Below are 23,474 nucleotides of genomic sequence, written 5' to 3'. Positions count from 1 at the left end.
CTGGACAAAACTAGCAGTTAACCCATGCAGTGACGGAACAGCCCCACTGTATGGGAAAATAACATTTTTTGCCCGGAGTTCTTCTTCTTTAAGATAGATATGCTGTACGTGTTTTTCATCCACAGGAGTGTGTATGTGTGCAGGAGCATGCATTGAAGGGTGCAAGTAAATGTGTGTTAGATGAATTGCTGTGATCAAGCGGTTAGTAACAGTAATAGTCACTATGAAGGTATATGGATGCCCAGTTGATGATCACTGTCATTTGGCAGTGATCACACAAGAAAGCACAGTTGCATAGATGGTACTTTTTCATTAATAAACCATTCTGTGGTGTTAGTTTTTTTTTTTTTTTTCTCATTTTAGCTATTCTGTATCCCGTTGGGGTGATTTCCCTTCATTTTCTGTCCCATAGCCAGATATGAAGTGAGAGAGAATCTCTACAAATTAAAGGAATTCCTTGGGGACCCCCAGGTCACCAGAACTAAGCATCCCCATTGGAAGATTTCCCCTCTGTTACTTTTCTGGGGACAACCCAAAATTTGGGGTTTTCTTTACTTTGACTTTCGATGATGATGGGCAAATAGAGGATGAATCTCCCTAATGAGTGACACAGACGGCAAAAAAAACCCAAAAACTAATAGGTGTTCTAATCCTTCTCCACTCTATACAAAACGTAAAGTTTTGCCTTTAGTTATACTTTAAAGCGGTAATAAACTGCGGTTGATGGGGGGGTGGGGGAATCCTGCCCTGATTGCATACTAGCACATTATGAGAGGCTTGCCTTAGAATGAAGCCTTCCAGCGCCATGCTATCACTGCTGAGAGGGCTTCCATCTTCCCCCAGTCTTCCCTTCAGATTTGCGTCCTCCGGGGGCATGATGACGTCACTCCCGCGCTTGTACTGTATGCTGAACCTTCAGAGTACACGTGATGTCTCCGGCTGCATGCACTCTGAAGATCTCCTAAACTGTGCAAGTTTAGGAGATATTAACAGTACCTACAGGTAAGCCTTACTATAGGCTTGCCTGTAGGTACAAGTGGTAGAACAGAGTTTACTACCACTTTAAGGTGCCCAATTAGACTGCTACAATGTGCCTGAAATAAATCCAGGAAATGGGATCACTGTGATCACACACTGTACACCGGTCCTGCAGTGGGTAATAAGGTGAAGCTATTGGATCATTTGTCTTGTTTGTGTGTTTGCATTATATCCTATTTAGTTTTATAGTTGACAGTGTTTTTGTTTTCTTGCAGATATTGGTTCAAGGTCCTTCATCTGCGTTCTGCAAGGTAACGTCATCAGTTATACCTAAATGTTCTCAGAATATTTGCTGTAGTGTTTCCTGTAAAAGTGTATTTAGTGCCTGTAGTTTGCTAGCATTGTTTGGCTCTTACTGGCAACACTTTCCTGGCAAGGATAGATAAGAGGGTGGGCTATTTATATGGAGAAGGGAGAGAGCAATAGAAAAGTTGAAATGGCGAAAAGTGCTCCTCCAGGCTCATTCAAGTGCTGGTCTTGTGATACAATCTCAGTCATTTGGTCACATAATGTCTGTAGAAAAGGAGCATCATAATATTATAATATACTGGCTGTCACTCTTCTTCTACAGACCTCAAATGATTTTTGATATGAGCGGCACTGGAGGAAGCCTGGATTAGCATTATCTCCAGTATAGTTATTTCAGCCTTTCTGTTGCTCCTATTTAGAGATGGGAAGTCCTGGGGGGGAAAAAAAAAAAAGATATATATCTTTTTTTTCAAAGCCATTTTTTGTTGTTTTCAGGAAAAATTGTGAAAACAGGAGAGTGGAACATTTTCTTTTACAATGATAAATAATATGTCTGTGACATGGTGTTCAAACTATGTAACATGAAGACCTAAATGAAAGATTTCTGAGACTTTATGTAAAGTCTTAAATTATTGCAAATTCACTCAGCTGAGGACAAGCAAATCCTGGAATACAATTCAAGTAACACTGTACTTCTCAATGCACTCCTAAAGCAAGAGAAATATCCATTTCTGCCACCAGGGGGCACTGCATGAGGAGAGGCTCCAGTTTGGTTTGCTTGTGGGCTCCATCTTGTTCCTTCTACAGTTGGGTGATTGTTGGGATACAGTAGATGATAATTTCTGTCCTCTCAGGCCTTAATTGACAGGTAAGAGGGTAAATTTGTCTGACAAATTCATTTATCTGTTTTAACTTTTAAAAGGTGACTCCACTTTCCTGGGGAAAAAAATAGCAAATACAGAAAAAAAAATTATATAGTGTATACAATTGGGGCACAAGTCCTATTGTGTCATAGTCAAGTCATATTTAAAATTACCTTTCCTTATCAAACTGCAGCTCTGTAATTTTCTGCAAAAGGCAATGCCATATGGCTACCTGGAGGTGTTCTGTACAGAGATGGTGGACAGAACGCCCACCAAAAACACAATTTCCTGCTTGTGTGATTGGCTTACTGACTTTCCCAGAAGTCTACACTAAGATACAAGTTAGATTTCAGGCATCCCTGCAACAAAAATGTAATTTTTGGTGAGATACGCTCAAAGGGAAATTATGTCTAATGTAATGCAGACCCTGCAGCTTGCCTCATTGGAGCCTTGTAGGTGCAGCAGCTGATTTATAATTAATTCTAAAACCACTCCCATACAGATTCATTTCGCACATGGACACAGACAAACACACAGCTATTCCTTCAAAATAACAAAAAGTAGGAAACTGCAACATAGTTTGTTAAAATCCCTGCAATGTACATAGATCACCCAGAGGTGAATGTGTTTTGTTGGGGGAAAAAAAAAAAAAGTGGAGTTTTTAAATGATTCCTATTAATGTTCTCCACCATCACAGCATAATGTCTCCCTATAGTTTTTTTCTTTCCCTCCTTTTAGTAAAATAGTGAGACCAACATCTAGAGTTTGGAAACTCTTCCACAGTGCAATTTCTGCTTAGAACAAAACTGCAATTTGCAGATGCTGCACCTGACAATCAGGAGAAAATTGATAAAACTTATGCTCCTACTTCTTCCTTTAACCACTTGCCGACCGCCTTCCGCCTGTACATCGGTCCGTGCACGTGTTAGTATGGATGCGCACCGCCACCCACGATCGCAGTACAGAAAGGCATTACGGAGATCTGTAAACAAGGCTGATTCCCGTTCTGACAGGGGACAATACTGAGATCTGCTGTTCCTAATGATCAGGAACAGCCATCTCTGTGTTTTCCCAGTAAGCCCATCCCCCACACAGTTAGAACACACCCAGGGAACACAGTTAACCCCTTGATCACCCCCTAGTGTGCATTTTATTTTATTTTTTAAGCACTGATCACTGTAATAATGTCACTGGTCCCCAAAAAGTGTCACTTGGGGTAAGATTTGTCCACCGCAATGTCGCAGTCCCGCTAAAAATCACAGATCGCCGCCATTACCAGTAAAAACAATAAAAAAAAAATTAAAAGTCCCTAAATCTATCCCCTATTGTGTAGACGCTATAACTTTTGCGCAAACCAATCAATATACCTTTAATGTGATATATTTTTTGAAAAAAAAAAAAGTAGAAGAATGTATATTGGACTAAACTGAAGAATATATATATATATATTATAGCAGACAGTAACAATATTGCTTTTTTTTGTTTGTTTCAAAATTGTCGCTCCCTTTTTTTTTTTTTTCTGTTTGTCGCAAAAAAGTAAAACTGCAGAGGTGATCAAATACCACCAAAAGAAAGCTCTATTTGTGGGGAAAAAAAGGACATACATTTTGTTTGGGTACAGTGTCGCACGACCACGCAATTTTCAGTTAAAACGGCGCAGTGCCATATCTCAAAAAATGTTCTTGTCATTAAGGGGGCAAATCCTTCCAGGCTGAAGTGGTTAAAGTGAAGCTTTTTTCATTTAAAAATAACAAACATGTTATACTTACCTGCTCTGTGCAATGGTTTTGCAGAGAGCAGCCCCATTCCTCTTCTTCTTGTGTCCCCCGCCGGAGCTCCTGGCTCTACCCTCCTGCCAAGTTCCCCCAGAGCATACTGCTTGCTGTGGGGGGCACCCAAGCAGGCTCGTTCCTGAGCCGCTGCTCTGCGCGTCCATTCAAACACAGAGCCGCAGCTTGGCCCCACCCCCCTCTCCTCATTGAGTCCGCTGCTGTCTCAGCCAATGAGGAGGGAAAGTCCCTGGAGGCTTTTGTGCACAGAGCTCAGGTAAGTATTTGGGGGGGCTGCTGCACACAGAAGGTTTTTTCACCTTCATGCATGAAGGTAAAAAAAAACTTGAGCCTTTAGAACCACTTTAAGGTGGCCATACACTCTAAAGTCTGATTTACAATCTCTTTTTAGATCTACCATCAACTAGGTAGAGTAAGGACCAGTCTGATTTGATACAAAGTAAATGAATTGTTCATGTGGGCCCTCCTATAAAGGAAATTGTACAGAGATTGTACAAGTGGGTTGCATAGTGTATGGCCAGCTTTATACAAGTACATAGGAGGGAGTGGGCAGAGACAGCCGTCATTGTTCTTGTGTAAACACACCAATTTCACTTTCAAGCCTCATTCATATCTATTGTAGTGGGAGTGCAGTATTTTTTGCATGGTTTTTCCTGTGACACACATAGGGCAGCCCGCTATGTGCTTAAAGCTCCACTTTAATGAGGTCAGCTGCTGACGTACTTCTCCATTCCACTAACAGTTTTGCCAACCTAAAGGTCCTTGCGGCTGAGATAAAGCTTACTCTAGAATATAGAAAAAGCTTTTTCTTATCTGCAGCAGAGGTACATTGAAGTGATTTGTAAACGATCACCTTGTAAATCAACCCATTCAGTTTAAATTAGAAAGGCACACTGATCTTCCCAGTGAATGGCTGTCCAGTGGGGGGGGGGGGGGGTCAGGACAAGTCTGCTCATTGGAGGAGAGCAGGCTGAGATGCCAGCATAGCTAGAGAACTGACCACTATGTGCTCTCCTCCTTAGTGTGGTCAGTTTTACGAGACCCAAATGGCCCCGAGGGCTTTCACACTGGAGCGGTGCACTGGCAGGATGGTAAAAAAAGTCCTGCTAGCAGCATCTTTGGAGCGGTGAAGGAGCGGTGTGTATATCACTCCTCCACTGCTCCTGCCCATTGAAATCAATGGGGCAGTGTGGCTATATCGCTGGCAAAGCATGGCTGCAGCGCGCTTTGAGGTGGTTCTAACCCTTTCTCGGCAGCTAGCAGGGGGGTAAAACCACCCCGCTTGCGGCCCAATACCGCAGGTAAAGCGGCGCTAAAAATAGAGCCGTTTTACCGTCGATGCCGCCCCAGTGTGAAAGGGGCCTAAATAAAAACACAACACAAGTTTTTGACAAGTCCTTTATTAAAAAAGAAAAAAAAAACCTCCCTCCGGTGTAGACCTGTGGTCAACCACGCTGCCACTGGCGACCCGAAAAAAGAAGAAAGAAAACCAGACGTCCAAAGTCACATGACAAGTCACACAAATGTGAATGGGGCTTAAAGGCTCAAGGTTTCTTACCATCATGCATTGTATGCATGAAGGTTAAAAACCTTCTTTGTGCAGCAGCGCCTCCCCCCAGCCCTCCCTAACACCTGAGCCCCATATCGGCCCTGTGTCTAAATGGACACGCAGAGCAGTGGCTTGGGTGCCCCCATAGCAAGCTGCTTGCTCTGGGGGCACTTGGCAGGAGCGAGGGGCCAGGAGTGCCGGTGGGTGACCTGAGAAAAGGAGGAGAATCTGGGCTGGTCTGTGCAAACCACTGTACAGAGCAGGTGATTCTAAAAAGTTTTTGTTTTTATTGTTTTTTAAACCTTGCCTTTTTAATATCGCTAAGGCAAAGGAAATATGAATATAAACGTTTGTCTTGTAAATGTCTTCCTGATATGTCCATAATTGTTACTTTTTACTTCACCGGTTCCACAATTCATAAAAATACAACATGTATGTAGCTTGGTTCCTGACGTGACTGGCTATATTTCTATCCACGAGAGACTGAGTCATTATGAAGAGACTGACCGTTCCCTCTAAATGCAGTGTCTGCTACAAAGTGTGAACACTTCCGTCGTTCCTCACCATCTGCTCCGCTAAGTTGTAATTATTGTCTACCTGGAAAAAAAAAAAAAAAAAGCTTCCTTTTGAAGATTCCCCTTGCATCCTGTCTGCGAGTGTCTTAATGTACCTGTCTTCACACACATACCTCAGAATCCACAGCGAGACTGTAATGTTTTCCAGTAATACTGTCTTTGATGCTCTGCAATGAAATTGTTTTACTTCATCAAGCTAGCTGTCAAGCCAGATGTCAGTTTTCGAGTTTTAAATCACAATTCTGAAAGCAAACGTGAAGTGTAAAATACCTGATCTAGTGCCATTAGCCCACAGCAGGAACCTTAAAGCGTAGTTCCACCCAAAAGTGGAACTTCCGCTCATCGGATTCCTCCCCCCCTCCGGTGTCACATTTTGGCACCTTTCAGGGGGGAATAAACTCCTGCGGGAGTCACGCCTCCTCCCGCACTCCCCCGCTGTTTCCTGGGAAAGACACAGGTCCCAGGAGATAGCCAGGACCATTGAGAAAGTACAGCGCGACTCGCGCATGCGCAGTAGGGAATCGGGAAGTGAAGCCGCAACGCTTCACTTCCTGATTCCCTCACTGAGAATGGCGGCGGCTGGACCCCGGGACAGGTAAGTGACCTTATTTTAAAAGTCAGCAGCTGCAGTATTTGCAGCTGCTGACATCTAAAAAAAAAATTTTTGCCGGACTCCCGCTTTAAGAGACCAGCAAGTCAGGTCCTCTGCCCCACTGCAGCCCAAAATGGCCAGATGCTCTGTTATGTACATAATTCCTGGGTTGATGGGTTGAGTGCCTGGTCTGGATACCTTTTTGCCTTTTAACCCCCCGCTATTGGCATGTGAGGCATCTGGTTTTTGTAATGGGCTAATTAGGTGGGGTGGGGACTAGGCTGATGATCCATTAAATATGCATCTACAGTATATTTGCATTCTGGGTACTTGGGGGGGGGGGGGGGGGGGTGTTAAAGTGGAAAAAGTCTTAATGTGTAGGGGGTGACTTCAAGTTTACATTAAAGGTGCTGTCCTAGTGTTAGGGCCTGGACTTGAATTTAGGACCTCTGTTGTGTCTGGCAATGACTCTTATTGAGCCACCAGGTGATTCTGGACAGCTCCCTCTTGGATCTGTTAGACAATCTTGCCTTTTACCTTGTTTTTGCATGAACTCTTTGCTCCTCCCATGAACTTCCTGATTTAAGCCATGTCTCCGCACTTCCTGTTTGCCATATTTATTGTGCTCTCTCCAGCCAATATCTCTTCATTGTCTCTCCTTCTGTGGTCCATATCTTTGCTACCATTCGTTACCGACCTTTAGCTTGTTTACTGACTACACTTCTGCTAGATCTCTACCTTCTATATCTGCTACTGGACCCCGGCTTGCTCACCTTCTAGTGGGGCAATCCTGATGACCGCGACTTGGTGCTACCCTGCAGCAATACCCATCTCCACCATCAGGAGCTCTGGTGAATACCAGTTAGTACTTAGACCCCGCACCTCAGGTGAACCTGTGTTATCTGTGAGGGTGACCTGTTTGTTTACCTGTCCTGTCTGTCAGTGGGTGCTGCTCCACTGCTATAGCTACTGGCCTCTGAGCCTGACTCCAGATTGTGACACCTATTGAACTTGGGAACATTGAGTTTGGGCTTACTTTCTATCCGGTGCTTAAAGCGTAGTTAAACCCCCAAACCAAAATTGGGGGGCAGATTCGGACAGTAGCATTGTGGGTCTGACAGGAAGGGAGTGTTAGAAGTACTAGCAGATTTAATTACAGTAACAAATTGAAGCCAAACTCCAGCTAATAGTTTATAATTTGTCACAGCAAACTGTTTTGTTTCCTCTTGGGATAAAGGTTTAACATGAATAAATAAAAGCTGATCATTTTAATCACCTCTGTCAGTGGTAAATAGTTATTAAGTCTATCCCTGTAACTGCAAGAGAGCTTTTCTGTTAAAAAGCAGACTTGAGATTAAGGTCTGGAGACTGGCTAGGCCACTTCAGGATCTTAATGTGCTTTGGGTCATTGTCATGCTGGAATAGCCATCCAAGACCCATTTTGAATGCCCTGGCTGAGGGAAGGAGGGTCTCACCCAAGATTTGATGGCACATGGCCCCGTTCATCGTCCCTTTGATGCCGTGAAGTTGTCCTGTTCCTTTTAGCAGAAAAACAACCCCAAAGCATAGTGTTTCCACTTCTATGTTTGAAGGTGGGGATGGTGTACTTGAGATCATAAGCAGTATTCCACCTCCTCCAAATACAGCGAGTTGAGTTGATGCCAAATAGCTTGTGTGTGTGTGTGTGTGTGTGTGTGTGTTTTTTTTTTTTTTCTTTTTTTTTCTTTTTTTTTTTTTGTCTCATCTGACCACAACCCTTTCGGTCTTGACCATGGTGGAGAAATTGAAATCTGATTGCTTCTGTGGACAGGTGTCTGTTTGTTTTTTTTTTTTTTTTTTTTTTTTTATACCGGTAACAAGCTGATTTTAGGAGCACTCCCTTTTTAAGAGTGCTCCTAATCTCAGCTCGTTACTTGTATATAAGTTACCTGGGAGCCAGAAATCTTGCTGATTGATAGGGGATCAAATGCTTATTTCACTCATTAAAATTCTTTATAACTTTTTTGAAATGCATTTTTCTGGATATTTTTGTTGTTCTGTCTCTCACTGTTAAAACAACCCTACAATTAAAATTATAGACTGATCTTTTCTTTGTCATTGGGCAAACGTAAAAAATCAGTAGGGGGTTAAATAGTTTTCCGCCACAAATACAGTGAGGGAAAAAAGTAACACTGCACATTACCCTGAACACCCCCCCGTGAAACATGGTGGTGGCAGCACAATGTTGTGATACTTTTCTTCAGCAGGGACAGGGAAGATGGATGGAGTCAAATTCAGGGCAATCTTAGAAGAAAATATGTTAAATTCTTCAAAAGACTTGAGCAGGACAACAGCCCTAAACATACAGCCAGAGCTACAATGGAATGCTTTAGATTAAAGTATATTTATGTGTTAGAATGGCCCAGTCAAAGTCCAGACCGAAATCCAATTGAGAATCTGTGGCAAGAGTTGAAAATTGCTGTTCAGACGCTCTCTATCCAATCTGACAGAGCCTGAACTATTTTGCAAAGAAGAATGGACAAAAATTTTACTCTCGATGTGCAAAGCTGGTAGAGATATCCCTAAAAAGACTTGAAGCTGTAATTGCAGTGAAAGGTGGTTCTACAAAGTATTGACTCAGGGGGACTGAATACAAATGCACGCCACACTTTTCACATTTATTTGTAGAAAATGTTGAAAACCATTTATCATTTTCCTCACTTCATAATTATGTGCCACTTTGTGTTGGTCTATCACATAAAATCCCAATAAAATACATTTTACATTTTTGGCTGTATCATGACAAAATGTGAAACATTTCAAGGGGTATGAATACTTTTTCAATGCACTGTATTTCCTGTTTGATTGTAAGATGGAATTGGGATTAGAGTGTCCATATGGCAGTGTCGGGGCAGGAAAAGATATCTTTTGGTAGTCCATTAGTCCATAACTAATCAATAGGATCTAGTGCATATGTTCTATAAATCATTGTAACGCAGGATTGTGCAGCTTTAATGTCAGAAGGGGATCAGACAGTTGGGCCTAGAGCTTGCCTTAGCGATTGGAACTGTGTCTTTGTTCATCCACTGTGATTCATCATGTGATATCAAGCGTTTTGGGGAAGGAAAAGCAGTGCCATCAAAGAAGGTTTTGTTGAACTTTCTGTACTAGATATAATATTACAGCAGTGTAGAACAAGAACCTGGTTATGTAGTTGTAAGTGTAAATGGTTCATGTATTTAAATATCTGTGAACAGTAGAAGTTTGGATTTAGTCCTCATGCACACGGACGTTTTTACAGCTGCTTTTTTGAGCTTTTTTTGCAGCTTAAAAAGGCCTGTCTATGTTAGTCTATGGCTTCATGCCCACCTAGGCGTTTTTGAGCTGCAAGTGGCATAGGCGTTTTTAAGCTGTAAAAAAAACCCAGGACCAGTGGGTTCTGAGAGACGTTTTTCAGCTGTAAAAACGCTCAAACGCTCAAAAACGCTCAAAAACGTCATTCACCAACGTTTTTTAGCGTTTTTGATCCATTGAAAAAAAAAAAAAATTTGAAAAAAAAAAAAAAACGCTAACGCGGAAAAACGCTCAAACGCTCAAAACCGCTAAAAAACGCTATTACAAAAACGCTGAAAAAAGCTGAAAAAAGTCACTGCTAAAATACTGGCGTTTTCATAACGTTTTTTTAACAGCCTGTGTGCATGAGGGCTTAGGGTGATACCATTTATTGGACTGGTTAACTAAATACATTTTGAAGTGCAAGCTTTCGAGGTTTGCTGGCCTCTTCTTCAGGCAATATTGTCAACGGCTAACACAGTCCAATTTGCAATTACAGCATCTTTGAGCAAGTTTTGTAGGTGGTATAAGATTTTAAAATTTCATTGCCTTTAAAGAAAAACTCTACTAACTTTATTTTCTTAAAGCGGGAGTCTGGCGACCAATCTCTTTTTTTTTTTTTTTTTTTTTTTTTTTTTTTGCAATATTTCCGCCTCTGTTTTTGTACTGAAGAATAACTTAAAATATGTGATGCTGGCTGTTTCCATCTTGCTTGTGGGCATGTGAAGCCCACAAGCATTGATTTACTGGATGCGGTGAATGCTGTTCATTCACAGCTTGTTCACACGCATGATCATTGTTTCCGCACTGAATCTTGGGAAGCCTGACACTAAGCTCCCAGGAGACAGTGCGGCACCGGGGAAAGGCAATAAACAACGCCTCCTCCCATGGGAGGAGAGGTGCCACAATAAAGTACAATATAATGGTAATTACAGCGATTAAAAAAAAATTTTGTGCGGCATTTGAACATCTATGCAATTAACTGAAGGGGGTAAGATTAGGTTAAAAATTTGAGTGGAACCCCGCTTTAAGGTGTCTAACATTGTTATATGAAAACAAAGAACCTGCGTTTTTAGGGGAATCCAAATAGAAGTGCCATATTTTTTTAATTTGAGACAGACTATTCCAATTTGTAGATTTTTGAAAAGTTGACATTGATTTGGCAGCATGTTTGGGATCAGGGCTTCTTTTTTTTTCTTAGAAAATAGGTGCACACCCCACACACACCCTCCTAACCACATCAAATAGTGGGTGTGGTCAATTTCACTAATAGTGGGAGGGTCTTAAAGGGGCATTAAATACCAGGAGTGCATTACATGCAGAGTGGCTTCTGTGTTTACAAGTGATATTGGTGAGCAGGGAGCAGAGGGCCTGAGCCAGAGGTGGTGGAACTGAGTTCCACTCAGTTCCACCGAGTTCCATCTGAAAAAAGCCCTGCTTGGGATGAAGTCGGGCCATTTTTCCAGTTGTGTAGGATAGCTTTCCTAGCTTGGAAATGTTATTTGAAACATTGTATAAGTATGTGTAAGTGGTACCAAGTCATTAAAGAGGATCTCCAGGCTCCTTCTGAAAAAATGAAATACTGTAGCTGCTGACCTTTTAGTATTGGGGCACTTACCTGTCCAGGAATCCAGCGGTGTCCTCACCGGAGCTGATTTTTCAATCGGGTGTTGCCGCCGCCATAAGGGAACATGCGTAAAGCGCGCTGAGCTTTGTGAATGGACCGCCTGCAGGGAAAGGAGGGAGAGGGATGAAGTGGGAGGGGGTACCTGTCAAAACCAGGTACCCCCCCCCCCCCGCCTCCAAAAGAAGCCCAGTGTGGCAGTGGAGAGGGGGAGGAGGCAGACAAGCGGAGGTTCCCCTTTTGGGTGGAGCTCCGCTTTAAGAATACTTAAGAGACAGACCTCAGATGTCTGAGGACCAGTAAAACATAAAATTGTTTCATCATAGAAAGCCTACTAGCTTTAATTTACATTGAAAGTGGTTCTAAAGGCTGAACTTTTTTTACCTTGATGCATTCTATGCATCAAGGAAAAAAACCTTCTGTGTGCAGCAGCCCCCCGATACCTGAGCTCCCTCTAAATCCAGCGATGTACACGAGAGCTTTGGCTCTCCAGGGAATCTCCCTCCTAATGGGCTGAGACAGCAGCGGGCTGCCACTGATGTCAATCACAGCCAGTGAGCAGAGATAGGGGGGCGGGGCCGAGCCATAGCTCTGTGTCTGATTGCAGTTGACCAGCTTAAACATGTATTACAATATCCCTATTTTTTTTTTTTTTTTTTTTTTTTTTTTTATTGCAAGTGCAACGTTTGCTAGAAGGGGTATAGCATTGTGTAGAGGGTTCATCCAGTATTTTTAGTGTTAAAATGTGATCACACCCCTTTAAAACCTGGTAAATTATATGCATGTTCAAGCTATTGTGATCAGGACATGCAGAACAGTGGCTCAGGTGTGTGCCTGTTTGGGTGCCCCCATTGCAAGCTGCTTGCTCTGGGGGCACTTGACAAGGGGGGCCAGGAGTGTCGGCGGGAGACCCCGAGAAGAGGAGAATCGGGGCTGCTCTGTGCAAAACCACTGCACAGAGCAGGTAAGTATAACATGTTTGTTATTTAAAACAATTTTGTATATGGGTATGGTCACTCTTTGTCCGCGGCATATTATAGCGGTACAGGCCAGAGGTCAGTGTAAAAAATGCACATCTCTGGTCATGTATATGGAGCTTTCCCTTGTTTTGTATTGACTATGCTGTAATCACTTTGGTATAATAGACTACACAGACACAAAATAATTTAGGATGTCTGCTATTGGACAAAGTATTGCCATTGGACAAAGCTTGGGGACACGTTACTTATCCAAATTTCATATACACACGTCACATATCCTTCATATTAGCTGTATATGATGCTCTCCATGTCTGCCATGTATCAGCCAGGTCAGATACCTCTCTGTTGATTGCTAAGGAGATCACATTAGAAGAGGAGAGCCTGGCAGAAGTCAGAGTGAGTGCCAACGTCGAAGATTCCTGAAAACGTGTGTTGGAGGTTTTGAGCTCCCTGCAGAGAAGATGGTTAAAGAAAATGTGAACATGCAGGTAGAACTTTCTAGTGCCTGCTTTTCTGGATTAGTCATAAATAAATGTCACTTTTGAAATGACAGGTTCACTTTAATAGTGGCAAATATTTAATTGCAGAAAAGCATAGCTACTAGTGGGCTATTAATGTTACTGAACCCGCAACAGTAAAATCTCTGTAGTCTGTATATGCAGTAAAGCATGCTTGTTATAGTTACTGTGGAACCTAAGGGGTTAATCCTCTGCATTGGGTAAAAAGGCTGTTCAATCCTGTCTTCACAGATTCTCTCCTCCTTCTACTGTCCCCAGTATAAATCCTGATATTTACAAAGCCAGGGGACAGGCTGCATATGCTCAGTTTGGTGTGTATTGCTAGAGAGTTTTCCTTTTTTTTTTCTTGGGAGAGTGCTCTGTCCTGACAGTCAGGGGTCCTGCATTCTCATATAACAGTCGTGGGAGAATGAAAATTTCCTCCTACAAGCTTTAACCAGACACTGATAGAAGTCACAAGACTGCTGTAACTGCTGATGAAAAAAGGTATCTAGCAGTTTATATTTACAAAAATAATTGCATTTCCATGTTCTGTGTACCGAGGGAGACCAGATATAGTGAATGCAGGTTCCTGAGTTTAGTAACACTGTAAGAAATTTTACAAAGCTTTTTGTAGTGTGCCAAGCACTGAGATCAATGTGAATTAGGATTGATATTGATGTTCACTGAAGAGAACAGCTACCTCTTTATTGGGTGCAAGCACTTGGGTTGCCTAGGATAGCCTTTCTCAACAATTTTACCTCTGAGGAACCCTTAAAATTATTTTTTTTTTTTTTTCAAATAACATTTTATTGATCCAAAAGTCAGGTAAGTTACAAAGACAATGATATCTTGTTGTATAAGATTTGCCATGCCGGAGGCAAAACCGGCAAGTAGTCGGTATCAAGAGAAAAACATTCAGTTGTATAAAGCTTAGATTAGTAACCATATACTGTGCAATAATCAACATATGCATATAGACGTGTAACCTTACATCATCCAGTAAACATAAGGAATAAAAGAAAGAGTAGAGAAGAAAAGGAAGGAGAGGGGAGGGGAGGGAGGGAGAGGATGGGGGAGGCTCCACCTGTGGCTCAAGGAGGATCTTCTCGTCTATGCCAGTCTTCCCAGACCTTATCATGTGTTTCCAATCTGTCTTGCAATCTAGCAGTCATTTTTTCCATTAGCTCTATATCCTTGATTCTGGCATATAGATCTGTTGAGGTAGGCGGGTCCCTTCTTTTCCAGTAGAGGGCTATGAGACACCTCGCGGCTGTCAAGATGTGCCGAAGCAGTTTCTTGGAGTGCTTAGGTATCTGTAAGCCAGATACTCCCAAGAGGAATAATTTAGGGGTTCTGGGAACCTGTACTCCCAGCAAGTGGGTTAGTAAGGATTGCGCCTCCCTCCAGAAGGGCTCTATCTTGGGGCAGGACCAGTAAATGTGATATAGTGTTCCCCTTTCTCTCTGACATCTCCAACATCTATCTGAGCTAGAGGGGTAGATGGCTCGGAGGACATCAGGGGTCATATACCAAAAGAAAATGATTTTATAGGCGTTTTCCTTATAGAGTGTGCAGAGAGAGCTTTTAGCTGCTTGGGACCAAATTGTTTGCCAGGTTGCTTCTGGTATTTCTTCTCCCAGTGCTCTTTCCCATCTCAACATGTATGCATGTTTACCCTGGGTGGCAATACAATATGAATTTAGCACCTTGTATATATCTGAGATTAGTCCTCGACGTGCGGAGCCCTCTAACATCAGGTTCTCAAATACGGTTGGAGTTGAGAATTGTAAATTCGGGGCTATTGACTGGGCATAGTGCCTGATCTGTAGATACCCATAAAACACCTGACGGGGGAGGTTAAATTTCCGTTGGAGATCGATGAATGAGAGCGATTTGCGCGTGCAGGGGTGCACTAGATGACCAAAACGGAACAAATTTCTGATTGCCCATGGTGAGGACATTTGATGTGTAAGGCCTGCAGGCAGTCTGGGGTTATAAAGAAAGGATGTGAGGAGAGATCTCTCCGAGCCCAGTTTATGAGTTCTGGAAAGTTTACGCCAGAGAGAGCGAAGAAGAGACATAGGACCCAGGAGCCGGGTCGATTCCACCTCCACATTTGCATTCCAGAGTAAGCTATTTGGGTGTATGGGTGCCAGCCAGATTTTTTCAATTTCAGTCCATCTATTGTAAGACCGTTGGGGAAACCAGGTCGCCAGGGCCCGCAATTGGGCTGCTTGGTAATACTTGTTCAAGTCGGGAAATGCCAGTCCACCCTCTGAGCGCGCCGCCACTAATACTGATTGAGGTATTCTGTGCCTCCCGTAGTTCCAGACAAACCTCACCAGATCCGCCTGAAGTTTCCTCAGATCTGACCGAGGGACCGGAATGGGAAGCGTCTGGAAAAGGTACAGAAGTTTGGGAAGGATGGTCATCTTTACAGAGGCCACCCTCCCCAGGAGGGATATATGGTGGACCTTCCATTTTTGTAGCAACTCCCTTATAGATCTATAGAGGGGAAGGAAGTTGGCTCTATAGAGGGTGGTGTACGACGGGGTGATCTGCACTCCTAAGTATTTAAGGGCTGTAGTTTTCCAGTGGTAGGGGAAGCATTGTTGTAGATGTTGAACCTCTACTGGAGGGATATTTATGGGAAGGGCCTCTGACTTAGACGCATTTATTTTGTAACCGGATAGAGAACGATATAAATCTAGCTCAGCATGTAAATTAGGGAGTGATATCCTAGGTTGAGTCAGGGTAAGTATAATGTCGTCCGCGAATAGTGCTAGTTTAAAATCCCTGCCCCGTACCGGAACCCCGTGTATATTTGGATTTTTACGCGCCGCTGCCAGAGGCTCCACACATAGTGCAAATAACAATGGCGAGAGAGGGCATCCCTGGCGCGTTCCGTTAGCTATCGAAAAAGCTGATGATAGGGCAAAGGGTGTCTTAACCTGAGAGGAGGGATTTGTATATAAGTGTTGTATGGCCCGCAAAAAGGGGCCCTGGAACCCCATGTGTTTCAGTGTGGCAAACAGGAACGGCCATCCAAGGCGATCAAAGGCCTTTTCAGCGTCCAGCCCTAGGACCAATGTTTCTAGGCCATCCCTGTTTGCCACCTCTATGAGATCAATAATCCGTCTCGTATTGTCCCCTGCCTGACGGAGGGGGACAAAGCCCACTTGATCCTTATGTATTAAGGAGGGAAGTATTAGGTTCAGTCGCATCGAGAGGAGCTTGGTAAAAATTTTTAAATCAGAGTTTAGTAGTGCGATTGGCCTATAACTTGCGCATAATGAAGGATCTTTTTCAGGCTTAGGGATCAGCGTGAGGAATGATCTCTGCATGTCTGAAGGAATAGGGGTTTGCTGGAGGAAGGCATTGTACAATCTGCACATATGGGGCAGGAGGACCGGGAGAAATGTCTTATAATATTCATAAGGGAGGCCATCGGGGCCGGGGGACTTTCGTGACGGTAAACTTTTAATGGTGGCTGTCAGTTCTTCTACCGATATCGGGGCGTTAAGGGAAAGTAAATCAGATGCCTGAAGTTTAGGAATATTACTGTCTACTAAATATTGTTGCATACGCTCAGCTAAGTCAGGGGAAAGTGGGTCGTGTGGAATTTCAGGGTCATTATATAGGGCTGTGTAGAATTCTCCGAAAGCCTGAGCTATATCCTGGGGGTGTGAGAGAAGTGTATCTCTTCTATTTTTTATTTGATGAGGGGTGGTCATATGTGATCTTTCTGACAGTTTACGTGCTAGTAATGAGTGGGCTTTATTGCCTTTGTCGTAGTACGTTTGTTTTAGTCTAAGGAGAGCTTTCTCTACCTGGCCTAACGCTAGATCCCGAAGTGTAGTACGCAAGCAAACAATTTTTTTAAGAAGGGTTAGGGATGGCGAAGTCTGTAGTTGGGATTCTAAGGTTTTAAGATCCTTCTCCGCCTGAAGTTTGGATGCCTTTGCATCTTTCTTCATGGCTGAGGATAGTGCTATACACCGCCCCCTGAGGACCGCCTTGTGGGCCTCCCAGAGAGTGGCAAGAGTAACATCTGGTGTGTCATTTTCAAGAAAATAGTTTTGTAAGGTTGACTCGAGTTCTAGTTTAGATGGGGTGTGTTGTAGAAGAAAGTTGTTTAGTTGCCAGTGACATGGTTTACGTGTATAGGTACCCATCTTCAAGGACATAGTCACAGGGGCGTGGTCAGACCAGGAGATGGGTAGGATCTGAGCGTCCACAGTGGCGCGAAGGGTGGCATTGTTAACAAATAGGTAGTCTATACGAGAGTGCATGCGGTGAGGAGAGGAGTAAAATGTATATTGTCTGTCACCTGGGTGTAGTGCCCACCATATATCAAAAAGAGCATAGCGCCTAGTGAGTTGGCGAAATAATTGTGCTTCCCGAGCCACTCGGGCTTGGGGTTCTGTGGGGTTCATTACATGGCGATCTAGACCAACCGACTGACATAAATTAAAGTCTCCTCCAATGATCAAGTAGTCGTTGGGGGATTTAAATATGCGCGCTAGTACTCTAGTTAAAAAGTGTATTTGATGGGTATTAGGGGCATATAGTACACAGATAGTGACCCCTTGATCTTGCCATTGGCCCCGTAAAATAATGTAGTGTCCCTGTGGGTCTATAAGAGATTCAGTGCATTTGAAGGGGGAGCCCTTTTTGAACAAGATCGCCACTCCGGCTTTTTTGCGGGGACTAAACGCCTGGTAAACCTGAGGATAGCATCTGGATGCAAATGTGAAGGCGCCTCCCTTATTAAAATGTGTTTCTTGCAGCAGGGCCACATCCGCCCCAGACTGCCTGAGTTCCCTCGTAACTAGATGCCTTTTTTTATTTGAATTTAGGCCGTGAACGTTAAGTGATATTATTTTAACCATAATTGAGGGTATGTGTGAGCTCAGCGTTACTTAGCTTATCCAGCCGCGAGAGTGTCTCATTATCCAAGGAGGTGAGGGATCCATACGTAGGACATGTCCGGTCAGCCCTCCCGAGCCGATGATGTGCCAGGGGAAGGGAAAGAAAGGGGGAGAGAAAAAAGAAAAGGAGAGTGGAAAAAAGAAAAGAGATATTAGTTATCAACACAATCAAAAGAAGCAAACATTGCAAAAAGACCCCAAGCAATCCAGATCGCCCGGGATCAAGTAAGTTCCAATAAGTCTCCCCGGGCGGGCTCCCCATAAAGAGTCCAGTCCGGGGGGACATAGAGAACCCAACTGTCAAATACAGCAGTATTCAGAGAACCTCCTATAACAATAGGAAATAAAAAGGGGAACTTTGGTTAGGTAAACCTAAAGGGGGACTAGTGACCAGAGAAACTACTACTGTCAAGTCTCCAACTGAAAGTGCCTGATGTGAAGCAGGAATTAACAGGCTTTGGGCCTAAGAAGGGGGGGTTGCAAATATAGCTGATGGGTGGGCCAGGGGGGGGGCCCAATATGGCAATCATCCATTCCTATGCTTAGTGGACCCTCTAGGAGAGTCTCTGTCCCTGGGACGTTTTGTTGGAGATATCTTCTGCCAGATCACCGGCGGGGGCGTTGGTGTTTCTACCAAGTCCCATTCTTGAAGACGGGGGACAGGAATTTCTAGGGTGTTGCAAAAGTTATCCAAGTCCTCCGGGTAGCGCAAGATGGCGGATTTTCCTTGGTGGCGGGCTGTTAAACTGAAAGGAAAGCCCCATCGATAAGTTATGCGGTTCTCCTGTAGTGAGGCTAGTAGAGGCTGGAGAATTCTACGCTTTTGTAGGGTGATCCAGGAAAGATCAGGGTATAGCTGTATAGGCGCATTTCCATGAACAACCTTCCTGGCGTCTCGGGCCTTTCGCATGATGTCTTCCTTTAAGGGGAAGGAGTGGACTCTGCATATGACGTCACGTGGTCTGGAGGCAGGTCCCTTGGGTCGTAGTGCACGGTGGGCTCTGTCCATCTCTATGGGTTTATTCAGGGGGTCCCCCAATAAGTTGTTGAATAAAGATTGCAGGGTTTCGTGGAGATCCTCCGGGCCCTCCGATTCTGGTAGTCCTCTAATCCGAATGTTGTTCCTGCGACCCCTATTATCTAAATCTTCAATATGGCGTTGCATATTTCTGAGCATTAGGTGGTGATCAGCTCCTTGCATTTGAGTGCGATGTATAGCAAGTTTGGTCTCCTGAATCTCCTCTTCAGCCATCTCCACTCTCTCAGATAGGTGTTTGAGGTTGGCATGAATTGTTTGGATTTCCGCCCTGCATGCGGATTTAACTTCTTCAATAAGGAGTTTAAAGTCCTCTTTAGTGGGTATGGCTTGGAGACATGCTTGCCATGTAGTGTTTTGTTGGATTTGTGGGTCATCATCCATGTGTTGTTGGGGACAATGCAAGAAAGGGGGCTCCCCTCGTGGAGCAAGGGGGGGCTCAGTTCCTGGTGCTCCACTAGGCTGAATATGGGTGCCCTGTATGTTACCCCCTCTTAAGAAAGGGGGATGAGAAGCAGTTATTACGCCTTCTCTGTGGGTCAGATTTGGAGAGTTAGTCACTTGTGCATAGGACAATGCCTGATCCATGCCTCTTTCTGTCGTGGTGGAGGTATTATGCCGCGCTTGTCTTTGTGGCTGAGGTAGGCCCATGACATAGTGGCGTTCCTGCAGGGGGTTGCTTTCCCCTGTTTGTTTTGTGAGCTGGGGTCCCAAGGCGTACTCCGGCGCCGGTAGTGGGGGAAAGTCTCCCGAAGTCAGTGAGGGTGAGGGGGACCCCCTCCTTCCTGCTGAAAGAGCCGGGTCTGAGGCCGTTCGTAGCAGCCGCGGGTAGGCCTCAGAGCACTGGGCATAGCTGGCTGCTGTGAGGCCTTGTGTAGTGTCTCGGGGGTCATGCTGTATCCCATTATGGGGCATATAAGGTTGTGATGGACTCACCCCTCCTGGGTCTCGGGTGCCCGAACCGCTCCTCTCCCGATCCAGCACCAGCGTGTTCTGTGGGTACAGCAGCGGAGGAGAGTTCGGCGGCTGCTGCGGCATCGTGGAGAGAGAGCATGGCGGCGGCGCCATCTTGTCCATCCCGCCGTCGGAGCCGGAGGGAGGTTTAAAGTACTCCCGGAGGGTCGTTGAGGATCCGGAGGGTGGCGCGGATGGTCCCCTGGGATTAGAGGAGCGGGTTCTCCGATTTCCACCCATATACAGGTGCTTAAAATCCCCTTATTAGGCCGTTAGGCTGCAGGTCGGTGGAGAGCTACAGGATCAAGCGTCCATACAGGGCAGCTTCCGGTCCTAAAATTATTTTAATGTCTCGGGGAACCTTTGTCTAAATAAATTTATTGGGGGTGTGACAACAACTTTAGCTCATTGGTAGTGCTTTGCAGTGAGTCTAATCTATGGCAGATATTCCTTTTCAGGGCTTTTTCTGCCCACTTTTATTAAACACAATGGAAAAAAATTCACAGCAGTCAGTATCCCTCATAGGGGTTTCCACCATTCACACATAATATAACAATGTTCAGCCTTCTGGCTCTCTTTAACAGCACTGTTGCTCAGGCCTCCATCGTCCTCATCATCTAACACAACTTCATAGTACTTGAGCACAAACGTTGTACCTCTGTCAGCTCTCTCTTTCCTGCAGCTCCCTGCTACTCTGTTTCTGAGGCTTGGGCCTCTGTGTGCTGTTCCAGACAACCCCGTGCACACCCCTCTGGCTGTCCCCTAGCAAACCACACATGGACTCCTCAGAAGGGTGGAGCCCAGAACCCTAGCTCTGATTATCCTAAGAACCCAGCACACACCTGCACCATCATTGTGCTATTGGTGTACAAATCTGGGCACAGACTGCCTTTTAACACCATGACCAGGAACTGCACTGTCACATAGGTCATTGGAAAAATGCCTATTCAGTTGTTGGTAAGAATTGCCCCCTTTTCAGCTAAAGAGATTATTGGTGTCATGCAGCTGGCAGTATACGTCTATTTCCCAAAGACAACCTCTGGATAAGATGCTGAGCACGTGCACTCAACTTCTTTGGTCAACCATGGCGAGGCCTGTTCTGAGTAGAACCTGTCCTGTTAAACCGCTGTATGGTCTTGTCCATCGTGCTGCAGCTCAGTTTCAGGGTCTTTGCAATCTTCTTATAGCCTAGGCCATTTTTATGTAGAGCAACAATTCTTTATTTCAGATCCTCAGCCAGTTCTTTGCTATGAGGTGCTATGTTGAACTTCCAGTGACCAGTAAGAGAGTGAGAGCGATAACAGCAAATTTAACACACCTGAGACCTTGTAACACCAATGAGTCAAATGACATTTTCACTAAAGCTACTTTCACACTGGGGTGAGGGACGTTAGTGGCACTTTTCGGCTGCTAACCGGGCGCTTTTAACCCCCGCTAGCGGCTGAATTAAAGGGTTAAAAGAGCCGCTGCTGAAGCGCTGCCCATTGATTCCAATGGCAGAGGTGGTGGAGAAGCAGTGTATACATGGCTCCCGCACCGCCCAAAAGATGCTGCTTGCAGGACTTTTTCCAATGTCCTGCAAGGGCACCGCTCCAGAAAAATGCCCCAGCGTGAAAGGGGTCTCAGGGTTGTACTTACTTTTGTTGCCAGTGGTTTAGACATTAATGGCTGTGTGTATTTTGAGGGGACAGCAAATTTACACTGTTATACAAGCTGTACACTCACTACTTTACATTGTAGTAAAGTGCCAATTCCTCAGTGTTGTCACATGAAAAGATATAATAAATTATTTACAAAAATGTGAGAGGGTGTATTCGCTTTTGTGAGATACAGTGTGTGTGTGTGTGTGTGTGTGTTCCTACTGTGAAACACGGAGGTGGATCGCTGATGTTTTGGGGATGTGTGAGCTACAAAGGCACAGAAAATTTGGTCAAAATTGATGGCAAGATGAATGCAGTATGTTATCAAAAAATACTGGAGGAACATTTGCATTCATCAGCCAGGAAGCTGCGCATGGGACGTACTTGGGCATTCCAACATGACAATGATCCAAAACACAAGGCCAAGTCGACCTGTCATTGGCTACAGCAGAATAAAGTGAAGGTTCTGGAGTGGCCATCTCAGTCTCCTGACCTTAATATCATTGAGCCACTCTGGGGAGATCTCAAATGTGCAGTTCATGCAAGACAGCCCAAGAATTTACAGGAACTGGAGGCTTTTTGCCAAGAGGAATGGGCAGCTTTACCATCTGAGAAGATAAAGAGCCCCATCCACAAATACCACAAAAGACTTCAAGCTGTCGTTGTTGTTAAAGGGGGCAGTACACGGTATTAAGAGCTGGGGTATGTAAACTTTTGATCATAATGGCAACAAACTTCCCAAATGATGACCCTGATTTAAAAAGAGTAAACACAGTTGATTGATAATAAAGGGCTTCAGCCAAACACTAACCATGAGTGTAAGAAATGTTTTTGTGTTATCATTCATATTCTCTGGAAAATTACCAAGAAATCATTTATTCTGCCAGGGTATGTAAACTTATGAGCACAAGTGTGTGTGTGTGTGTGTGTGTGTATGTATGTAGTGGATATAAAAAGTCTACACACCCGTCTTTTAAAATGTCAGGTTTCTGTGATGTAAAAAAATTAGACAAATATAAATCATTGCAGAACTTTTTCCAGCTTTAATGTGACCTATAAACTGTACAACTCAATTGAAAAACAACCTGAAATTTTTTTTTTTTTTTTTGGGGGGGGGGGGAGTAAAAATAAAATCTAAAATAATGTTGTTGCATAAGTGTGCACACCCTCTTATAACTGGTGATGTAGCTGTGTTCAGAATTAACCACTTAAAGACCAGCCTCGTTTTGGATTTTAGGTGTTTACAAGTTTAAAACAGGTTTTTTTGCTAGAAAATTACTTAGAACCCCCAAACATTATATATTGTTTTTTTTCTAACATCCTAGAGAATACAATAGCGGTCATTGCAATACTTTTTTTTGCACCGTATTTGCGCAGCGGTCTTCTAAGCGCACTTTTTTTTGGAAAAAATTCACTTTTTTGAAAAAAAAAATAAGACAACAGTAAAGTTAGCCCAATTTTTTTTTATATTGTGAAATATAATGTTACGCCAAGTAAATTGATACCCAACATGTCACGCTTCAAAATTGCGCCCGCTCGTGGAATAGCGTCAAACTTTTACCCTTAAAAATCTCCATAGGCGACGTTTAAGAAATTCTACAGATTGCATGTTTTGCGTTACAGAGGAGGTCTAGGGCTAGAATTATTGCTCTCACTCTACCGGTCGCGGCGATACCTCACATGTGTGGTTTGACCACCGTTTTCATATGCGGGCGCTACTCACGTATGCGTTCGCTTCTGCGTGCGAGCTCGTCGGGACAGGGCGCTTTAAAAAATTTTTTTTTTTTTATTATTTTATTTTATTTATTTTTTCACTGTTTTTAAAAAAAAAAAAAATTTGG

At 43.9% G+C, this 23,474-nt stretch overlaps 1 protein-coding gene across 12 annotated transcripts in view; it reads left to right on the top strand.

The window, feature by feature from the left end:
• DYNC1I2 (dynein cytoplasmic 1 intermediate chain 2) overlaps positions 1–23,474 on the top strand; it is a 201,492-nt gene that overhangs the window by 8,577 nt on the left and 169,441 nt on the right. For all 12 annotated transcript variants that reach the window (XM_073633899.1, XM_073633903.1, XM_073633900.1 and 9 more), the window contains exon 2: positions 1,254–1,289. The gene's annotated coding sequence lies outside the window, so the exon portion shown is untranslated. The remainder of the gene's footprint in view (positions 1–1,253; positions 1,290–23,474) is intronic.

Source organism: Aquarana catesbeiana, linkage group LG06, assembly GCF_042186555.1.
Source record: "Aquarana catesbeiana isolate 2022-GZ linkage group LG06, ASM4218655v1, whole genome shotgun sequence".
Classification (NCBI taxonomy): Eukaryota; Metazoa; Chordata; class Amphibia; order Anura; family Ranidae; genus Aquarana; species Aquarana catesbeiana.
This window is presented reverse-complemented; position numbering and strand designations above follow the sequence as displayed.